At 45.9% G+C, this 19431-nt stretch overlaps 1 protein-coding gene and 1 long non-coding RNA gene across 2 annotated transcripts in view; one reads left to right on the forward strand and one right to left on the reverse strand.

Annotated features, from left to right (window-relative positions):
* Nucleotides 1–19431, forward strand: part of NPR1 (natriuretic peptide receptor 1) — a 173042-nt gene that overhangs the window by 22983 nt on the left and 130628 nt on the right. The window lies entirely within an intron of this gene.
* LOC137532191 (uncharacterized) overlaps nucleotides 14811–19431 on the reverse strand; it is a 242214-nt gene continuing 237593 nt past the window's right edge. Inside the window, exon 5 of the long non-coding RNA XR_011023878.1 lies at nucleotides 14811–14939. This is a non-coding gene — a long non-coding RNA (uncharacterized lncRNA). The remainder of the gene's footprint in view (nucleotides 14940–19431) is intronic.

Consider the following 19431-nt stretch of genomic DNA (forward strand, 5'->3'; position numbering starts at 1 on the left):
TTTGCGGCGATTAGCGCAAATCGCCCAAGTAAAATGGGCCCATAGGGCTTTATTACACTAGCGCTTTCAAAAGTGATAGCGTTTGAGCGTTTTGCCGAAATCGCCGGCAAAACGCTCAAGTGTGAATGGGGCCTAAAAGTCACTAAATCTTTCATCTTACCCATTTTAACATTAACATCATATAATGGTGATAGAAAGGGCCAGTGTGGTTTGAATGATAAAACTACATCTTTTGATTCTGAATTCTTTGTGATATGCTTGGTGAGGGGTGTGGTGGGGGCGTGGTTAGAGGTGCGGCAGGGCGTGTCTAAAAGGAAACATCCGAGCTTGAAAAAACACAAGATCTTCTTACCTGCGGCTTCCTACAGCCCCTGGTAGAGATGGGCCGAATTGTTTGCAAACATTTAGCGTGTTCAACCTGCCCCCTATACATCATCATGGAACCAAGCTTTGACCCCTTACCTCACAGTCAGCAGACACATGGCAGCCAATCAACAAGCACCCCATCCTGGACCCCCCACGCCCCTATTAAAAATCAGTTGTGGTGGCCATATTGGATTCATTCTCTGCTGGTTAGTGAGAGCAGAGACAGACTTGCTGCAGATAGGTAGGGAAAGCATTAGCTAGGCCTGTGTTCTTGTTCCTCACTGACTATTTGCTGAAAACACCCCAAATAGCCCTTTTGAGGGCTAGCACATCGGTCTCCTGTTTTTTATTTTGTGTGTGACACTCCACAGCCCACTGACACTCAGAGCTGTGCACACTACTGCTATTGTTGCCACATTAAGTTGCAGGCACAGAGTACTACTCCAGTGCATTATTTGTAGGATTGTAATGTGATTTCTGCCCTTTAGGGTTTAAAATCCGACTTTGCGTCAACTCCGTAATTTCTGGTGAGACTTTTGGCATGGATCCCCCTCTGGCATGCCACAGTCCAGGTGTTAGACCCCTTAAAACAACTTTTCCATCACTTTTGTGGTCAGAAACAGTCCCCATAGGTTTTAAAATTTGCCTGCCCATTGAAGTCTACGGCGGTTCGCGAACATTTGCGGAGGTTCGCGTTTGAGAACCCAAAATTTGCTGTTCATGACATCTCTAACCCCTGGCAGCCTATCTGTCCCTCGCCGCCAGCCAGTGCCCCGGGGTCCCCTCCATTGCAGATGCCAACCGGCATCCTCTGCCTCGCCGCTCACGGAGCCTGGAGCGTTCTACGTAGGCACAGAACTACTGGTGAGTAGATCTTGTTTTATTTTTGAGCTCGGACCTTCGCTGTAAAGTGTCCATCTTTCTTATCTCAAAACGTTGGGAGGTATCGGTGTCTTTTTTGGCCACTCAGTATATGTTGTTATTATATATATATATACAGTGGTGTGAAAAACTATTTGCCCCCTTCCTGATTTTTTATTCTTTTGCATGTTTGTCACACTTAAATGTTTCTGCTCATCAAAAACTGTTAACTGTTAGTCAAAGATAACATATCTGAACACAAAATGCAGTTTTAAATGATGGTTTTTATTATTTAGTGAGAAAAAAAAACTCCATCTACATGGCCCTGAGTGAAGAAGTGATTGCCCCCTTGTTAAAAAATAACTTAACTGTGGTTTATCACACCTGCTATCTGACACAGAGAAGTAGACCAAAAGCACCTCAAAAGCTAGACATCATGTCAAGATCCAAAGAAATTCAGGAACAAATGAGAACAAAAGTACTGTAATTGAGATCTATCAGTCTGGTAAAGGTTATAAAGCCATTTGTAAAGCTTTGGGACTCCAGCGAACCACAGTGAGAGCCATTATCCACAAATGGCAAAAACATGGAACAGTGATGAACCTTCCCAGGAGTGGCCGGCCGACCAAAATTACCCCAAGAGCGCAGAGAAAACTCATCTAAGAGGCCACAAAAGACCCCAGGACAACATCTAAAGAACTGCAGGCCTCACTTGCCTCAATTAAGGTCAGTGTTCACGACTCCACCATAAGAAAGAGACTGGGCAAAAACGGCCTGCATGGCAGATATCCAAGGCGCAAACTCACTTTTAAGCAAAAAGAACATTAAGGCTCGTCTCAATTTTGCTAAAAAACATCTCAATGATTGCCAAGGACGAGACAAAAGTTGAAATTTTTGGAAGGTGCGTGTCCCGTTACATCTGGCCTAGAAGTAACACAGCATTTCAGCAAAAGAACATCATACCAACAGTAAAATATGGTGGTGGTAGTGTGATGGTCTGGGGTTGTTTTGCTGCTTCAGTACCTGGAAGGCTTGGTGTGATAGATGGAACCATGAATTCTACTGTCTACCAAAAAATCCTGAAGGAGAATGTCCGGCCATCTGTTTGTCAACTCAAGCTGAAGCGATCTTGGGTGCTGCAGCAGGACAATGACCCAAAACACACCAGCAAATCCACCTCTGAATGGCTGAAGAAAAACAAAATGAAGACTTTGGAGTGGCTTAGTCAAAGTCCTGACCTGAATCCTATTGAGATGTTGTGGCATGACCTTAAAAAGGCGGTTCATGCTAGAAAACCCTCAAATAAAGCTGAATTACAACAATTCTGCAAAGATGAGTGGGCCAAAATTCCTCCAGAGCGCTGTAAAAGACTCGTTGCAAGTTATCGCAAACGCTTGATTGCAGTTATTGCTGCTAAGGGTGGCCCAACCAGTTATTAGGTTCAGGGGGCAATTTCTTTTTCACACAGGGCCATGTAGGTTTTGGTTTTTTTTTCTCACTAAATAATAAAAACCATCATTTAAAACTGCATTTTGTGTTCAATTATGTTATCTTTGACCAATAATTAACGGTTTTTGATGAGCAGAAACATTTAAGTGTGACAAACATGCAAAAGACTAAGAAATCAGGAAGGGGGCAAATAGTTTTTTACATCACTGTATATATAAGGCATTGTGTGTATTGACATTCATGTCTGACCTTTAATCCCCCTGTAAATTCCTAAATTCTGTCCCAATTTACTGTAACAATCAGATACTTCTACTGTTGTAATACTGATGAAGAGGACCTGTGCGTTCTCATAACAGCTGTCTGTTACACAGCATTGGTGACATTTTTACAATAAACGACATTGGTCACTGATGATTGTGCACTGGGAGGAGACACGTTCAATTAACGCCAAGGCAATAGATAGATGACGAAACAAGAACTCCAATGCCGGTCCTATATTCCCGGGCACAGCCGCCCAGCCAGACCTGAGTGAAAGCTGAGACCAATCAGGAGTTATTGAACTGACGACTCCAATTAATTAAACAAAGCAGAACGGTGTGCGCCGGCGTGTATCGAGTGTCATACAGCGAGCTGCGGCCAATTCTCTGTCCAATCTTTAAAGTAATTGAAAGCTAATTACCCCAGACCCCCTATTCTGCTGCCTGTGCCCCTGCTGCTCACATCGCGCTTGTTACCTCTCCTCAGTATTCATGGAAATGTCATTCTTGTCACTGGGCCACATGGGATCTGTGCCCTGCGGGTGTCCCGGGGCCCACTTGTAACTCCTGGAAGGTAAGGGGGGCGGGGGGAGCAGCGGGTAATTGGGCATAGCTTGGCTGTAGCTCTCCAAACTCCCAGCAGCCTTTGCAGGGAAGAATAAGCGATCGTCTGAAGATGATAAAAATAGCGAGAGTGCAAAATCCCCGGAAAATACGCAACGTTTCCATCAAATCGGATCGACCAAAGCATTGACTGAAGCCAGAAAAATCCATTGAATCATATTCGCACAAAGGAGTTCTACAGGCTGGATTTGAAATGGGGATCAAACATTTGTGACGTGATTTCTTAAAGCAAACATTAAGAGAAAAAAAATGTATATGATGAATTGTATGTGTGGTACGAATAAGGAGTAGAACATTAAAGGATACCCGAACTGACATGTGACATGATGAGATAGGGGAATTGCTTATCAGTGAGGGTCACACTGTAGTCACTTCCTGTCTGAGTCAGGACTGAGTCAGCCACTTACATACCTGATATTTAACTATTTCAGGCAGAGAAAGGAAAAAATGGAACACAGCACAGTTATTTGCATGCTTGGCACTGTACATACACATGTCTATCTCATCATGTCACATGTCACTTCGGGTATCCTTCAATAGCAAAGAAAACAGTTTCATCATTTTATTTTCAGTTATATAGCTTTTTTGTTGTTGTTATATAAGATTACATCATTCTGTCACAGTTACAGTTTTAAAACCGCACTCTGTCTTTTAAACTATAAAACAAAGCAGAAATAATGACCTTTTGAACTTTCCTGCAGTAAAACATTATCTCAAGCTGTCTCTGGCCCAGTGCTCACAAAAAACCACTAGCAGATCTACAAAACGCTAGAGGTTTTTGAAGCAGATTTCAGAGCGATTCTAGGTAGGTTAGAGAGATTTTCTAAACATGCCTGGCGTTTTTTGGAGTGTTTTTGTGTAGCAGATTACACATATTGTTACAGTAAAGCTGTTAGGGCTCGTTTCCACTGTAGCGGTGCGGAATCGCCTGGATTCCACCGCTGAAGAAATCGCATGCGGCTGCGTTTCCGCATGCAGATTTACCCGCGATTTCGCATGCGATTTCGCATGGCAAGGAGCCATGCGAATTTAACCATGTCACTGCCTGTGTTAAGTTCCATTGGCTTTCATGCGAAATCGCATGCGAAATCGCGGGGAAATCCGCATGACAAAGCCGCATGCGATTTGCCTATTGAATACATTAGCGGCGATTCGCCCGCATTCCTGCCGCACGCGAATCTGCACGACCCTGTCGTGCAGAATTTCCCCGCACCGAAAAACGCTGCCGCCGCCGCACACGTAGAAACAGCCCCATCCACTAACATTAAGTATGCGAATCCGCATGCAGTGCCCGCATGCGGATTCGCTATAGTGGAAACGAGCCCTTACTGAACAGCTTCTGTAACAAACGCCTGGAAAACCGCTCTGATGTAGCATTTTTCAGATCGGTTTTCCACTTTCCTATACTTTATATTGAGGCAGAAACGCCTCAGAAATCTAAAAAATGCTGCAGCCCCCGAGTTTGCGTTTGTGGAAAAAACGAGCCGCTCTGGTGTGCACCATCCCATTCACTTTCATTAGCCAAGCGGTTTTCCCCCTGCAAGCGTTTTACAAAACGCTCCAGAACCGCTCTGGAGTGCACCAGCCCTCTGAGGGCTCATTTCCACTATCGCGAATTCGCATGCGTTTTTCGCATGCTTTCGCATAGAAACAATGGAAAAAGCACACCAGCACTGCCATGGTTAAATTCGCATACATCGTCATCCATAAAAATTCGCATACACCCGCATGCGAAATTCGCATCCGCATGCAAATTTTTACCGCGGCGATTCGCACCGCACAAGTGGAAATGCAGCCTCACTGTTTCTTTGCTGTTTAAGTGCATCAAAAAACAGGACTGTATTCAACCCTGTGGGTGGAAGAGCTCAGAGAGGCTCTTTTGCATAGATAAAAACTGAAGTTTCTTAACTCTTCCTGTACTAGAAATAATAATAATCTGTACTAATGTTCTATTTCTTAGCTGTACTACACATACAATTCATTATATCATAAGTTTATTTTTGCTTCAGGTTGGCTTTGAAGAGGAACCGTAACGACATATCCTGTAGTAGAATGCAGGATGTGGAATGCATTGTTTGTTTCAGCATCAGAGACACTTCCTGTATCTATATACTGCTGTATATTGGTATGTAACCCCTCCCTGTGAAGCTGTTTATTATGTGGACTGTCCTCCCCCCCCTTCCTGAGCATTCTGGGAGACCAGAGATATTTTATACTGGCTTTAAAACTCTCAGTAAACATTCCACACTGACCACCTGCCAGTACTGATGCTGCTGCCTGTGTAGAAAGTAAATCAGGAAAAGAACTAAATTATTTATATATGAATATTGCAAGAAAAAAACAAAACAAAAAAAACAACAGATTTATTCATTATGTTTTTTTATTACATTTCCTCTTTAATCTATAATCCACTGAATTCTGAAATACTGGATCTGGGTGGACTAAAGCAGCATCCATTCTCATCTCTACAATTTCCAGCATTTTTCCGCACTTCCTACTCTGTGTTTTGGGGGGGGGGGGGGGGGGTTTGTGCCTGTTTTCTATGAGATTTTTCAGATTGCTATTTTTCATGCGTACCAGTTAAGTTAATTTACATGTAATTGTATGTACAGTGGAGTCCCGGTTACCGGAACTCGACTAACCAGAAGTCTCAACCAGAACAATTCGCCAGCAGTATTGGTGATGGCCGACTTATGCTGTTTGTGGGCTCGGCTCTGCTTAAAGGGTACCTGAGATGAATGGAAACAAGAAATGTATGTATACATACCTGGGGCTTCCTCCAGCAGCCTTCAGGCTGATCCTTCCCACCGCAGTTCTCTTCCGCCTCCTGGATCCTCTGCTATGGTTCCCGGTAAGTCATCCAGTCAGGGCCAGTTGGCGCAGGCACAGGACACTCCCACCGAGAGCGCGACGGGGCACACATGCGCACCAGATGCGCACCGCGCCCCAACTGGCTGGATAGCCATAGCGAAGGATCCAGGAGGTGGAAGAGAATGGCATGGGACCGATCAGCCTGAAGGGGGCTGGAGGGAGCCCCAGGTATGTATACATTTCTTGTTTCCATTCATATCAGGTTCACTTTAAAGACTGGGCTCCCCCAAGCTTAATGTGCTGTCAATTATTGTATTTTCACATTGAATACAGATTTCATGGTATGAATATACTGTAGAGTGTGTATAGTACTATTTTAACATTGACCAGAAAGCACATTTAAAGGGAACATGAAGTGAGAGGTATATGGAGGCTGCCATATTTATTTCATTTTAAGCAATACCAATTGCCTGGCAGCCCTGCTGATCCTCTGCCTCTAATACTTTTAGCCATAGACCCTGAACAAACATGCAGCAGATCAGGTGTTTCTGACATTATTGTCAGATCTGACAAGATTACGTGCATGCCTGTTTCTGGTGATTTATCTACGGCTACTGCAGCCAAATAGATCAGCAGAGCTGCCAGGCAACTGGTATTGTTTAAAAGGAAATAAATATGGAAGCCTTCATGCTCTTCTCACTTGAAGTTCCCTTTATCACGCATCAACCGATCCCCTTCAGTGTCCGGGTAACTGAGACTGTAGTGAACTACAAAATCGATTTTTTTTGGAAACCAAATGCAATTTTTCTACATTGACTTACGTTAAATATGACTTGTGAATTGAACGCAAAAAAAAAAAATGCAGCACTGCTACACAATTTAATTGGATTCAATTAAAATCGGACAACAAGGCAAGTCAAATGTAATGCCAGTATGCCACTGACTTGCATCCGATGCGTAGTGAATGCAAATCCGCAATAATGCAACCTGCGTTCAAATTCTGTTACTTGTGAATGTCCCCCTAAGCCGCGGTAATCTGCACTATAACGCTGGGGTCTCCGTTCTGATGTCAGAGGTTTGCTACAGAGGTTGTCACTCAGCCAGGTGACATTGCCTGCAGCTTGGTGACAATACTATGTAACATAACCTATGGATTTAGGTCAGTAGACAGCAGGAGGTGAGTATGACTCCCGAGCTGCCGTGCACGTTCATAAATTGACAGCAGATGGCAGCGCCGCAGGTTTGGGATCAGGTCTCGGGGGGCTCAATCAAGTGGAAATAAGCAGCCCCCCGTATCTCTCCATCTCCGCGCTCGTTTTCTGAAAGGCCAGTAATGGAGGCTTGCACAATCTGGCATTCAGCCGCTGAAGTGTCACGCGAAATTAGCAGCTCGGCAGAACCTGAGCAAAACGGCGGCGCGGAGAGTGACTACTGGGCCATCGCCAATTATAATGCTGAATTATTAAAGTGTGACTCCGCTTACAGAAATGGGACAGCGTAGCCAGGCCATAATCCAACAGCCTATTAATACCCATTGTTGTTTTCATCAGATGCTTCTGTTGTTGTTTACAAACGGCTGTATGCGCTTATTGTCTGCATGAGTCTAAAAGGAGGTCAGAGAATCGCCCCTCCAGCTTTACCTGAGTTCTCATCTAGCTGCACTTAATAATGACCAGAGCTGTTTTCACCTCCTCTGATTTGCCTAAGGTTTCCGACACTAGTGACATCCTACAGAAGTGTGACATTCCAGTACAGGCGGTCCCCCAGTTACAAAACAAGTTCAGTTCCAAAGAGATTGTTTGTAAGTTGAATTTGTTTGTAAGTTAAAGTACAGTAAAGAGGAACTGTAGTGAAAAGTACATAATTAATAAAATTGCTTATTTTCCAACCGCCAAGCAAGCAGTATCTCCCTATGTACATAGAAATCTCAGTAACGAACATTCCGCACAGATCACCTGGCAGGACTAGAGATGTCACCACTAGTGATAAATCTCAAAATGTAAATCGGGGTGAGGAAAGTTTTTACAATGGGCAAACACTGACTAAATAATCTATAAATTAATATTATAAAAAAAAGCTGTTATTTCCCACAAGGCAAGGAGGTTCACAGACAGAAAACTGTCAGGACCTTGGTCATGACATCACACTGTGGGAGGGGTTTTACAACAATATCAGCCATACAGACGTCCCTGATGATCTATTGGAGAAAAAGAATAGATTTCTCATGGGAAAGGGAGTATCAGCTACTGATTGGGATGAAGTTTAATCCTTGGTTACAGTTTCCTCTTTAAGGGTTCAGCCACACTATAAGCACTTTTCTGAGCGCTTTGTGATTGATCCGCAGACATGGATAGGTAATGTATAGTATACTGGGGGGTTTCGCTGCTCGTCCTGTTATCACTGGCCTTTACTGCAGTGTACCCGATTGAGCAAGTCGGCCCTACATCTTGTAACATGTCCAACCGATTTATGCGACCATTGTGCCAATTTTCATCTGATTCAATTATAATAATCGAATCAGAATGGTCGATGGGCCACCAAGTTGTCTGTATGGCCACCTTTACAGACGCAGAATCAGGGGAAGGCCTTGTTCACATTATAAATCGCCAGTGCTATCGCAAGCTCTGAGCGATTTATTGAGCGATTTTCGAAGCACTTATGTGTAGTGTGTTTTTTCTCACTTCCTGATGTCAGTCATAAAACTCTCTGCAATGTATTTATTCATTAAAAGCACTCGGGAAATCGCTTTTTCAAGCGCTTAGTAATTTCCCTATCCTTTCTATTTAATCACAAACGCTCTGAAAATGGTGCAGGAGCCGCGTTTGTGATTGGATAGAAAGCGCATCGCTTATGTGAGAACACACTTATTTAAGCTAACATTGCACAGGCGCTTTTAAGGGAATTTTTAAAATACACACTGTTGCGCTTGCGCTGCATTTTTAAAATCTCATGTGATTTTTAAATCGCAAAGCCTTCATGAGAATAGAAAAATCGCATCGCACCAGTGTGTACAGGTCTTCACGACTCTTATGATTTTTCAAAAGACCTGGCGATTAAAAAACGCATGCGAATTTAAAAGCGCAGCGCAAGCGCAGCAGTGTGTACAGGCCCTAAGGGGGCCCATACATTCAGCCGATTTTCTGGCCGACTGATCGATCAAAATCGATCAATTGCAAATCGGCTGGCCAATCGACCGATCGACGGCCGATTTCGATCGATTTCGATGGATTTCCATCGAACTGGCAAGGTGGAAAATCTAGGTCGATCTGATGAGATTGCTTATCAGTTTGCATTGGCCTTAATGGGAATCTGATGGCAAAAAAATGCCATCAGATCGAATTTCAATAGATTTCAAACTGAAATCTATTGGAATTCTATCCTGGTAAAAAATGTTCAAAAAACACATCAGATAGATCATCAGATGCATTTCTTATCAATCTGCTGCTAATCTGACGAGTGTATGAGCACCTTAAGTGTGACCGAGTCTGAACAGTTGGGCAACTTGCATTGTTTAAGAAAAAAAAATGGCAGCCTTCATATCCTTCTCACCTCGGGTTCCCTATAATGCAATCTCCCTCCTAAGAATGTTGGCCTGGATGTCTGTACCCTTTGTTGCAAATATGACATTGTTTAAAGTACACTAGGGAGACGGGTTATATAGCGGTAAAAGTACTTCCGTAACATACAAACTCTTCATACGCATATCGATTCATTTCAACAACTTTCTGTCTACAAAGTAGGATGGGCGCAACAACTTTGCACATCTGTAACTGTTCAGACTATTTATTCTTTTTCATACACAAAGAGGGATTGTTTTAATAATGGGAAACTTGTCGTGAATAAATAAAGCCAGACTGTCTTGTCTCTCATTTTCAAGTCGCTAACATAGACAATGTCTAAGCAACTTATGACTTAATGGCTGCTTAATCTAAAGTCTACTATTCTACTCTTAAGGTGGCCATGCATCTAACAACATGGCGGCAGATCGACCGTCTGATTTGCTAGGAACTGCGGTGGGGCTGTCGGGCACCCTGTAGAAGAAGGCACAGGAGACAAAAAGGCGGGAGCCCAATAGTGCAGAATGTCAATGTTGAAGTGGGAAATGGTAGGAAGAAAAATGCTACTCACAAAGGAGGGTTGCAAGGAGCAACCAACCACCGGAAGCAGGTGGAGACCATAAACCAGACTCCACTCGGGGTGGTTCTGGGGGGACCCGGGAGAGGTCGCTCTCTTGGAAAAACCGGAGACAGATGTCCGCTGTGGTGGTGGCCACGGGTGTACTGTCACCACCCCTCGGACAGGTTATATACGAGGGTGTACAATGCACAAACGCGTTGCCTGTGCTAAATAAAAATCTTTTGTATGTTACAGAGATTTTGTCATTGAGGTAAGATACCTCGTCACCCTTTTCGTTTTTAACTGTTTTTAGAAGCTTTTATACAAACCAGGGCGCCGCTTCCCCCCCTAATCTGATCTGCTAATTATTGTCGAATCGGATGAAAAATGGTGCCACCAAGTGCATGCCCGATCGATGATGCATCAATTTCGGTCCGAGCTGAGCACGCCCCCCTCTCCCGTTGCTGTGCGCGGCCCCCCTTCATATCGGGGCTGCGCAGATCCTCTTCCTGGCTTATGTGCGCACAGTGACTGCGCAAGCCCGTCCGCGCAAGCACAGTGGCAAGGAGTCTGCGGCTCTGTGCTACTGCGCATGCACTGGCGGGCTCAGTCGGCTATTGCACCCACTTGAACTAGGAAGAGGAGCTGCGCTGCCCCGACGTGATTGAATGCATTGGCGCTAATCTTCCGGGGGGCCACACCCAGCAACAGGGGACCAAGGTATAGCCTCAATAGGATCCTGAGGATTCCCTCTCTCTAGGTAAGTATCTGATTTTTGCGTACCTGAGCTTCGGCTCGGGTACTCTTTAAAGCTGTTGGTTAAAGTGTATAACTGATTTGGTTTACGCCTGTTTTAGACATGCAGTGGACAGGAGGTGCATCCAGTGCATTTCAGCTTCTCCAGTGTACCTGCTGGGTGCAGGGGGGGGGGGGGGGGGGTGCCCAGAGCAGGATCATCCACCAGGCAACCTAGGCAGTTGCCTGGGGCCGGACCCCATTACATCTTAATCCATGTCTGGTAGTGCCCATTCCTGTAGGAAGACCTGAGTGCGGTAGTACCTACACCTAGTCTAGACATGAGATTTTCTGTAAATACATAACTGCTCCACTCAGGGGCCAGATTTACAATAAGGCACTGTAGGCTTGTGCCTACAGGCGCCTGATGATGGAGGGGCAGCTCACTCCCGTCCCCTAGCTCCTCCCTCCTTCCCTGTGCTGAGTCCTGAGCAGAGTGTAAATCAGAGTTTAGTCACCCAGCTCTCAGAATTCCACTGATGAGATTTACCTTCAGTCAGGGTCACCTCAAAATACTTAATACAGAGGGTACTTCTGGCACTTAAGGTGCCAGGACATCTGTGCCTATAGGCTCCTGGGATGTAAATCCAGGCCTAGCTCCATTTCTACAGCACTGACACAAATGTGGTTACAAACATTTCCATTGCATGATGTACAACTGAAACTGTAGGGAACTTGACAGCATGGCAGACCGCATGGCAAGGGCACTGTTCAGCTAGGCATGTGAAAAAATGACACTGAAGCGGAAAAAAAATGATGATATAATGAATTGGTTGTGTAGTACGGATAATTACTAGAACATTAGTACCAAAGAAAATATTCTCATATTTTTATTTTCAGTTATTTAGTGTTTTTTATAACATTGCCTCATTCTCTAATATTTGCAGTTTACACACTACTCAGCATTCTAAATGATTTCACAGAGCAGGCCAGTGAATTATTGATCTGTCCTCTAGAGAGAAAAAGAAAATGCAATGACTGAGGCCTGGAGCACACCAAAAACCGCTAGCAGATCCGCAAAATGCTAGCAGATTTTGAAACGCTTTTTCTTCTTTTTCTATGGCGTTTTGCTAGCGTTTTGCGGATTGCTGCAGCGGATTTCAGTATAGTACATTTCATGTATTGTTACAGTAAAGCTGTTACTGAACAGCTTCTGTAACAAAAACGCCGGCAAAACCGCTCTGAACAGGCATTTTTCAGAGCGGTTTGCGTTTTTCCTATACTTAACATTGAGGCAGAAACGCATCCGAAATCCAAAAAATGCCTCACCCCGGCATTTTTCGTTTCTGCAAAACGCCTCCCGCTCTGGTGTGCACCACCCCATTGAGATACATTGACCAAGCGGATCCGCAGCCGCAAGCGGCTGCAGAAACGCTGAAAGAGCCGCTCGGTGTGCACCAGCCCTGGCAGTTGAGATAACAAGCTTCAGAAGACAGAGCTCTCTGCGACTTTGAAAGTCAATGGCTCTTTTGCATAGATAACTGGAGTTTCTTAACTCTTCCTGTACTGGAAACAATATTAGACTTATGTCTCTGCTCCTAATGTTTTATTTCTTAGCTGTACTACACATACAAATCATTATATCATCTTTTTTATTTCACTTCAGTGTCTCTTTAAGAAACCATCGTGAAAATAACAATTGATAAAATTACTTTTTTTTTTTTTTTTTACACCATTCATTTATAAACTATTTAGTCAGCGTTCACCCATTATAAAATCTTTCTTCACCCTGATTTACTTTCTAAAATTCATCACAGGTCTTGTCCTAAATAATTTACTGCACTCTTCTATCACAGGTTACCACAGTGCCTTTTGAAGCAATTTGATTTTTAAAAAAATCACACATACATTAAAGTGGACCTGAACTCAGAACTTCCTCTCTGCTCTAAAAGATAAGCAACAGCATAATAACCTTTCAGGCTAAACTCTCTAAATACATACAGGGTGGATTTCTCTCAGTTTTCCTTCTGTCCTGTGCAAGAGTTCAGGTCCTCTTTAACAAGCGTTTTTCAAATGACCGGCGCTTAGAAAAGCATTGGTAGTGTGAGCCAGAGGAATCTTTCATAGCACAAACTCTCAAGCTGCGTACTCACCGCTCAACGGCTCCTGCGGCGTCCCCTTGACGACGGTCGTCAGCGACGCCTCTTCCTGTTGGCGCGTTAAGCGCGAGGTCATGCGAAGTACACAGCGGCGCGAGCGAGACTTCCAACGATCACGGTACTTTGCGCAGTGTCGTTGGAGATCTTAAAGATCCGATCCCCTGTGTCGGTCTGCGGTCATCGGTGCTGCGCTAAGCGACGTTTGCATCGTGGTTCTGTACCCACCTGGTGACGTTGTGTAGAAATCGCTGGTCGTCGGGAAAATTGTCGGGAAAATCGCCAGGTGGGTACTCGGCTATAGAACAAGAGGCTGCAGCCCCACCCAGTGGATTGCTATATTTTACATAATGCAGATTGAATTGGCTTTCACATAGCTGCAGGATTTCCTGGCTTTGACATGTTCCCCGGAGTTGCTCTTTAGCCTCCTCTTGACATTAAGCCCTGAGTCCCCCCCGCAGGGAGCGCTGCTTGTTTAGCGCTGGTAAAAGCAGGCTGCGTGGCAGTAATGAGGCGTGGGATGTGCGAACATCTATTATTCATCAGGTAAACACCAACATATCTATTAGCATTTTAAACACGCGCATCAACGCTGCCGGGAGACGTGGAGAGACACCACTGCGCCGCACTAGGGTGACAGCCGGTGCCAGTCTCGTGTATACCCACTTCCTGCCCCCCTCCCCCATGTATCAGTGCAACCATCATCCCACAAGCCAGCGTGGCCACACTAGGGTGATAGCCTGTGCCAGCCTTGTGTATCCACCTCTTGCACCCCCTGCCCCCCCCCCCCCCCCCCCCTTTCTCCTTCAAGGTACCTGTACGAACATCATTTCATAAGCGGGCATGGTTGCTGTTTCCACAAACCACTTGACCAAGTTTCGCAAAAGAGTGTTGAACTTGAATTTCACATCATCGTAAATTTCGCATTGCAATTCTCAATTTCGGTGCAGAATCGAAATGCAACGTTTCTGTAAACTAATTTAGTGTATAACCGTAAGTACGGTACGTTCCGTAATTTTGTAATTACTTGAAAATCTTGCTGGAGCAGAGTGTTCTGTACAGGCAGACAGGCATCCAGTATAACAAGTTAGAACTCTAATTAGAACAGAGAGGAACATGGAGAATCCAGGAAATAACAATCCCATAAAGATCATCATCATCACATTTTACACACAGTGTGGTTGTTTTACTATACTGCAGTTTAAGGTAATAATGTTAAATCTCTAACAAATATGAAATTTGATGTCTGTGGGAACAAGTAAAAAAAAAAGGCCCTTGTAGCTTTTGAGAAGATCAATGTTAAAAAATTCAAAGTAAAAATGTTTCTTATACTCGGTAAAATGACATTTTGCTGCTGTACACTTTACCATATACTCAGTATATGCATTGTAAAGCAAACCTGTGTTCCAGTGCTGGGAATCTGGAGTAAGTTTGCAACTGTGCTCCTGTCTGTAAACAAGCGTGGTCGTACTGTGCAGGCGCAGGATGCAGATCTTTACAGGCGACCAATGGGACACCGAGGAGGACCTGGACTGCGACGAGGGACTGAAATGGCTTCCAGGGGCTGGAATTAAAAAAAAAAAAAAAAAAAAAAAAAAAAAGATTAAAGTAATCACCTCAGAAGTCCTTTAAAGGAAACCACAGATGACTGGAAAAAAAAATCATACATACCTAGCGGCTTCCTGGGGGCTCCCGCAGAACTCTCCTGGCTGAGCGAGCGAGACACGGGAGCGCACGCAGCCACACTGCGCATTCGCCGACTGGCTGAAAATACCAGGACCCGTTACAGAAGATTGAGGAGTGCCGAGGGAGCAATCAGTCTGGAGGAAGCCCCAGGTACATATGATTTTTTTTTCAGTCATCTCTGGTCAGTGGCGTAGCTAGAGAACGTGATTGTGAATAATCCCTAAACACTTGTTGTCAGTGTCAGATAATATTAAGCTGTCACAGCTTTCTCTGCGATCCACGTGGATTTAGGTCTCTCTGAGGTTTGGCATTTCTCTGGTGCGTTGTGCTGGGTTGTCTGGTTACCCCAGACTGTTTATGTCAGCGCCAGCCAGCGTTCTGACTATGAGCGATACAGTACATTTCTGACACGCTGCTTCTGCATCTGAGCTCAGCGCTAGCCAGCGTTCTGACTATGAGAGATACAGTACATTTCTGACACGCTGCTTCTGCATCTGAGCTCAGCGCCAGCCAGCGTTCTGACTATGAGCGATACAGTACATTTCTGACACGCTGCTTCTGCATCTGAGCTCAGCGCTAGCCAGCGTTCTGACTATGAGAGATACAGTACATTTCTGACACGCTGCTTCTGCATCTGAGCTCAGTGCTAGCCAGCGTTCTGACTATGAGCGATACAGTACATTTCTGACACGCTGCTTCTGCATCTGAGCTCAGCGCTAGCCAGCGTTCTGACTTTGAGCGATACTGTACATTTCTGACACGCTGCTTCTGCATCTGAGCTCAGCGCTAGCCAGCGTTCTGACTATGAGCGATACTGTACATTTCTGACATGCTGCTTCTGCATCTGAGCTCAGCGCTAGCCAGTGTTCTGACTATGAGCGATACAGTACATTTCTGACACGCTGCATCTGCATCTGAGCTCAGCTAGCCAGCGTTCTGACTATGAGCGATACAGTAAATTTCTGACACGCTGCTTCTGCATCTGAGCTCAGCGCTGGCCAGCGTTCTGACTATGAGCGATACTGTACATTTCTGACACGCTGCTTCTGGATCTGAGCTCAGCGCTGGCCAGCGTTTTGACTATGAGCGATACAGTACATTTCTGACACGCTGCTTCTGGATCTGAGCTCAGCGCTGGCCAGCGTTCTGACTATGAGCGATACAGTACATTTCTGACACGCTGCATCTGCATCTGAGCTCAGCGCTGGCCAGCGTTCTGACTATGAGCGATACTGTACATTTCTGACACGCTGCTTCTGCATCTGAGCTCAGCGCTAGCCAGCGTTCTGACTATGAGCAATACAGTACATTTCTGACACGCTGCTTCTGCATCTGAGCTCATCGCTGGCCAGCGTTCTGACTATGAGCAATACTGTACATTTCTGACACGCTGCTTCTGGATCTGAGCTCAGCGCTGGCCAGCGTTCTGACTATGAGCGATACAGTACATTTCTGACACGCTGCATCTGCATCTGAGCTCAGCGCTGGCCAGCGTTCTGACTATGAGCGATACAGTACATTTCTGACACGCTGCTTCTGGATCTGAGCTCAGCACTGGCCAGCGTTCTGACTATGAGCGATACTGTACATTTCTGACACGCTGCTTCTGCATCTGAGCTCAGCGCTAGCCAGCGTTCTGACTATGAGCGATACAGTACATTTCTGACACGCTGCTTCTGCATCTGAGCTCAGCGCTGGCCAGCGTTCTGACTATGAGCGATACAGTACATTTCTGACACGCTGCTTCTGCATCTGAGCTCAGCGCTAGCCAGCGTTCTGACTATGAGCGATACTGTACATTTCTGACACGCTGCTTATGCATCTGAGCTCAGCGCTAGCCAGCGTTCTGACTATGAGCGATACAGTACATTTCTGACACGCTGCTTCTGGATCTGAGCTCAGCGCTAGCCAGCGTTCTGACTATGAGCGATACGGTACATTTCTGACACGCTGCTTCTGGATCTGAGCTCAGCGCTGGCCAGCGTTCTGACTATGAGCGATACGGTACATTTCTGACACGCTGCTTCTGCATCTGAGCTCAGCGCCAGCCAGCGTTCTGACTATGAGCGATACGGTACATTTCTGACACGCTGCTTCTGGATCTGAGCTCAGCAAGGCGGCTGTCTGCCCGCTATGTTGTCACAGAGTCGTGGCTGGTTGACTAGCGGGCAGCCCTGTTAAGACATTTGGGCGTGATGGTTTCGGTTAGCGGTCTCTGTCAGTCATTCACACTTGGCTGAGCGGACTGTACTGTCAGGAAAGGTAGGAGGCTCCCCACCAGGCGTGGGAACAAAAGAAACTGGATGGTAATCCTGCCACTGCCAGTTGCCCCGTACATCTCACAAAATCATCGTGAACCATATTTCTGGCCATCAGAAGTCTTTATGGATCTTTAAAGTGGACCTGAACTCTTGCACAGGGCAGAAGGAAAACAGAGAAATGCACCCTGTATGTATTTAGAGAGTTTAGCCTGTCTAATCCCCCTTCATCTGAAACTAATTTGGCTTTGACTTAGACCTGCATTTGTTATATGCTCCATCTTATTGCCTGAGGGTTCTTTCACACCAGAGCCGATTTCTGGCATTTTGACGCAAAGTCACTACCTAGGTAAAATGAAAGGCCATATGAACCAGCCGCCCGTGGCAGCTCGACGTCTCGTTCCAAATGCTTTTCTGAAAGTTTGCAGAAAGGCATTTGTGGGCGCCTCCCGGTGTGCAGAATTTTTCATCCCGCAGTGGGACACAGAAGCGTGGGGTAAGCAATCCTGGAAGCAGCATGTTGCTTCCAGGATCGGCTAAAAGACGGGCAGACAATGGAAAAAATCAGGATTAGATGACGGCGTTTGCACAAACAACGCTGTGTGAACCAGCCCTAAGGCATTGGTGAGGTGGGGGGAACGATTTAGGATAGGCATCAGTGGGTGGGGGGACCCGGTCAGGGTTAGGCATTGGCATGGGGGGTTGGTTAGGATTAGGCATCAGTGGGGGGGCGGAGTTAGGGTTTAGAGTTAGGCATCGGCAGGGGGGATGGTTAGGATTAGGCACCAGGAGGGGGGGAAGTTAGGGTTTATAGTTAGGCATCGGCAGGGGAGATGGTTAGGATTAGGCACCAGGAGGGGGGGAAGTTAGGGTTTAGAGTTAGGCATCGGCAGGGGGGATGGTTAGGATTAGGCACCAGGAGGGGGGGAAGTTAGGGTTTAGAGTTAGGCATCGGCAGGGGGGATGGTTAGGATTAGGCATCAGGAGGGGGGGAAGTTAGGGTTTAGAGTTAGGCATCGGCAGGGGGGATGGTTAGGATTAGGCATCAGGAGGGGGGGAAGTTAGGGTTTATAGTTAGGCATCGGCAGGGGGGTTGATTGGGGTTAGGCATCAGTGGGGGGGGGGGGTAAGTTATGGTTCAGTGAGGGGAGGATAGTCAGGGTTAGGCATTGGCAGGGGAGTTGGTTAGGTTTAGGCATCAGTGGGGAGGGGTGAGGAAAGTCATGGTTCAGTAGGGGGGGGGAATGGTTAGTCATCGGCAGGGGGTGTGGTTTGGGTTAGGCATCAGTGGGGGAGGGTGAATTAGGGTTCAGTGAGGAGGGGGTGGTCAGGGTTAGGCATCGGCGGGGGGGGGGGGGGGGGTTAGGCATCAGCGGGTGGGTAAGTTAGGGTTCAGTGAGGGGGGGACAGTCAGGTATTGGAGGGGGGCACCCAAATGACCCAATCCCGCAGCTTAGACTGTGTTTTAGAGTTTTGCGCCGTACGTGATTGCATCTCACGCCCATGCTCTAGAATCCGAGTTTCAGGGCTGTGGAGCTCTGTATCTGGCAGGTTTTACATGGCTTCTGCCAGTGGAATCCACGTGAATGCGATCAACAGGCTTTTGTCATTATAAACAACTATTTAACAAATAAAACTTTGACTCCCACAATGTACACCCTCCACATGGTCAATGAGATGCCTACTGACTCCAACTTGCACACCCATTCATTACAAATTGTATGCCGGTTGGAATTTGGCCAATCAAAACCAACAGGAAGTGAATTTGCATGCAAGGCAAATTTATTGACATCCCATGAACCCTCTCTAATGGGCACCAGTTCATCCTCCTGTGCTTTTCCAACATAGCCAGTGAAACCTTATTTCTGCTAGCAGAGTCTGAAGATCTTCATTGTTGGGCTGTGGTTGATGGAGCAGACAATGGCAATGTTGTGGTTTTCCCTCCCGTTGTCCCAGAATAAAAACAGAAAGGCCTAAGTTCACTCCTGCAGAATGCGGCCCATTGTTGGGACTTTACCACACAGAGCATTCAGCTGGAAATAGGATGGTTGAGCCCCGTGAAGGTGGAGAGAGTGTGGGGGTCAGGAGCTTTGTGTAAAGATCGCACGCGTG

This window comes from Hyperolius riggenbachi, chromosome 9 (genome assembly GCF_040937935.1).
Source record: "Hyperolius riggenbachi isolate aHypRig1 chromosome 9, aHypRig1.pri, whole genome shotgun sequence".
In the NCBI taxonomy this organism is placed as follows: Eukaryota; Metazoa; Chordata; class Amphibia; order Anura; family Hyperoliidae; genus Hyperolius; species Hyperolius riggenbachi.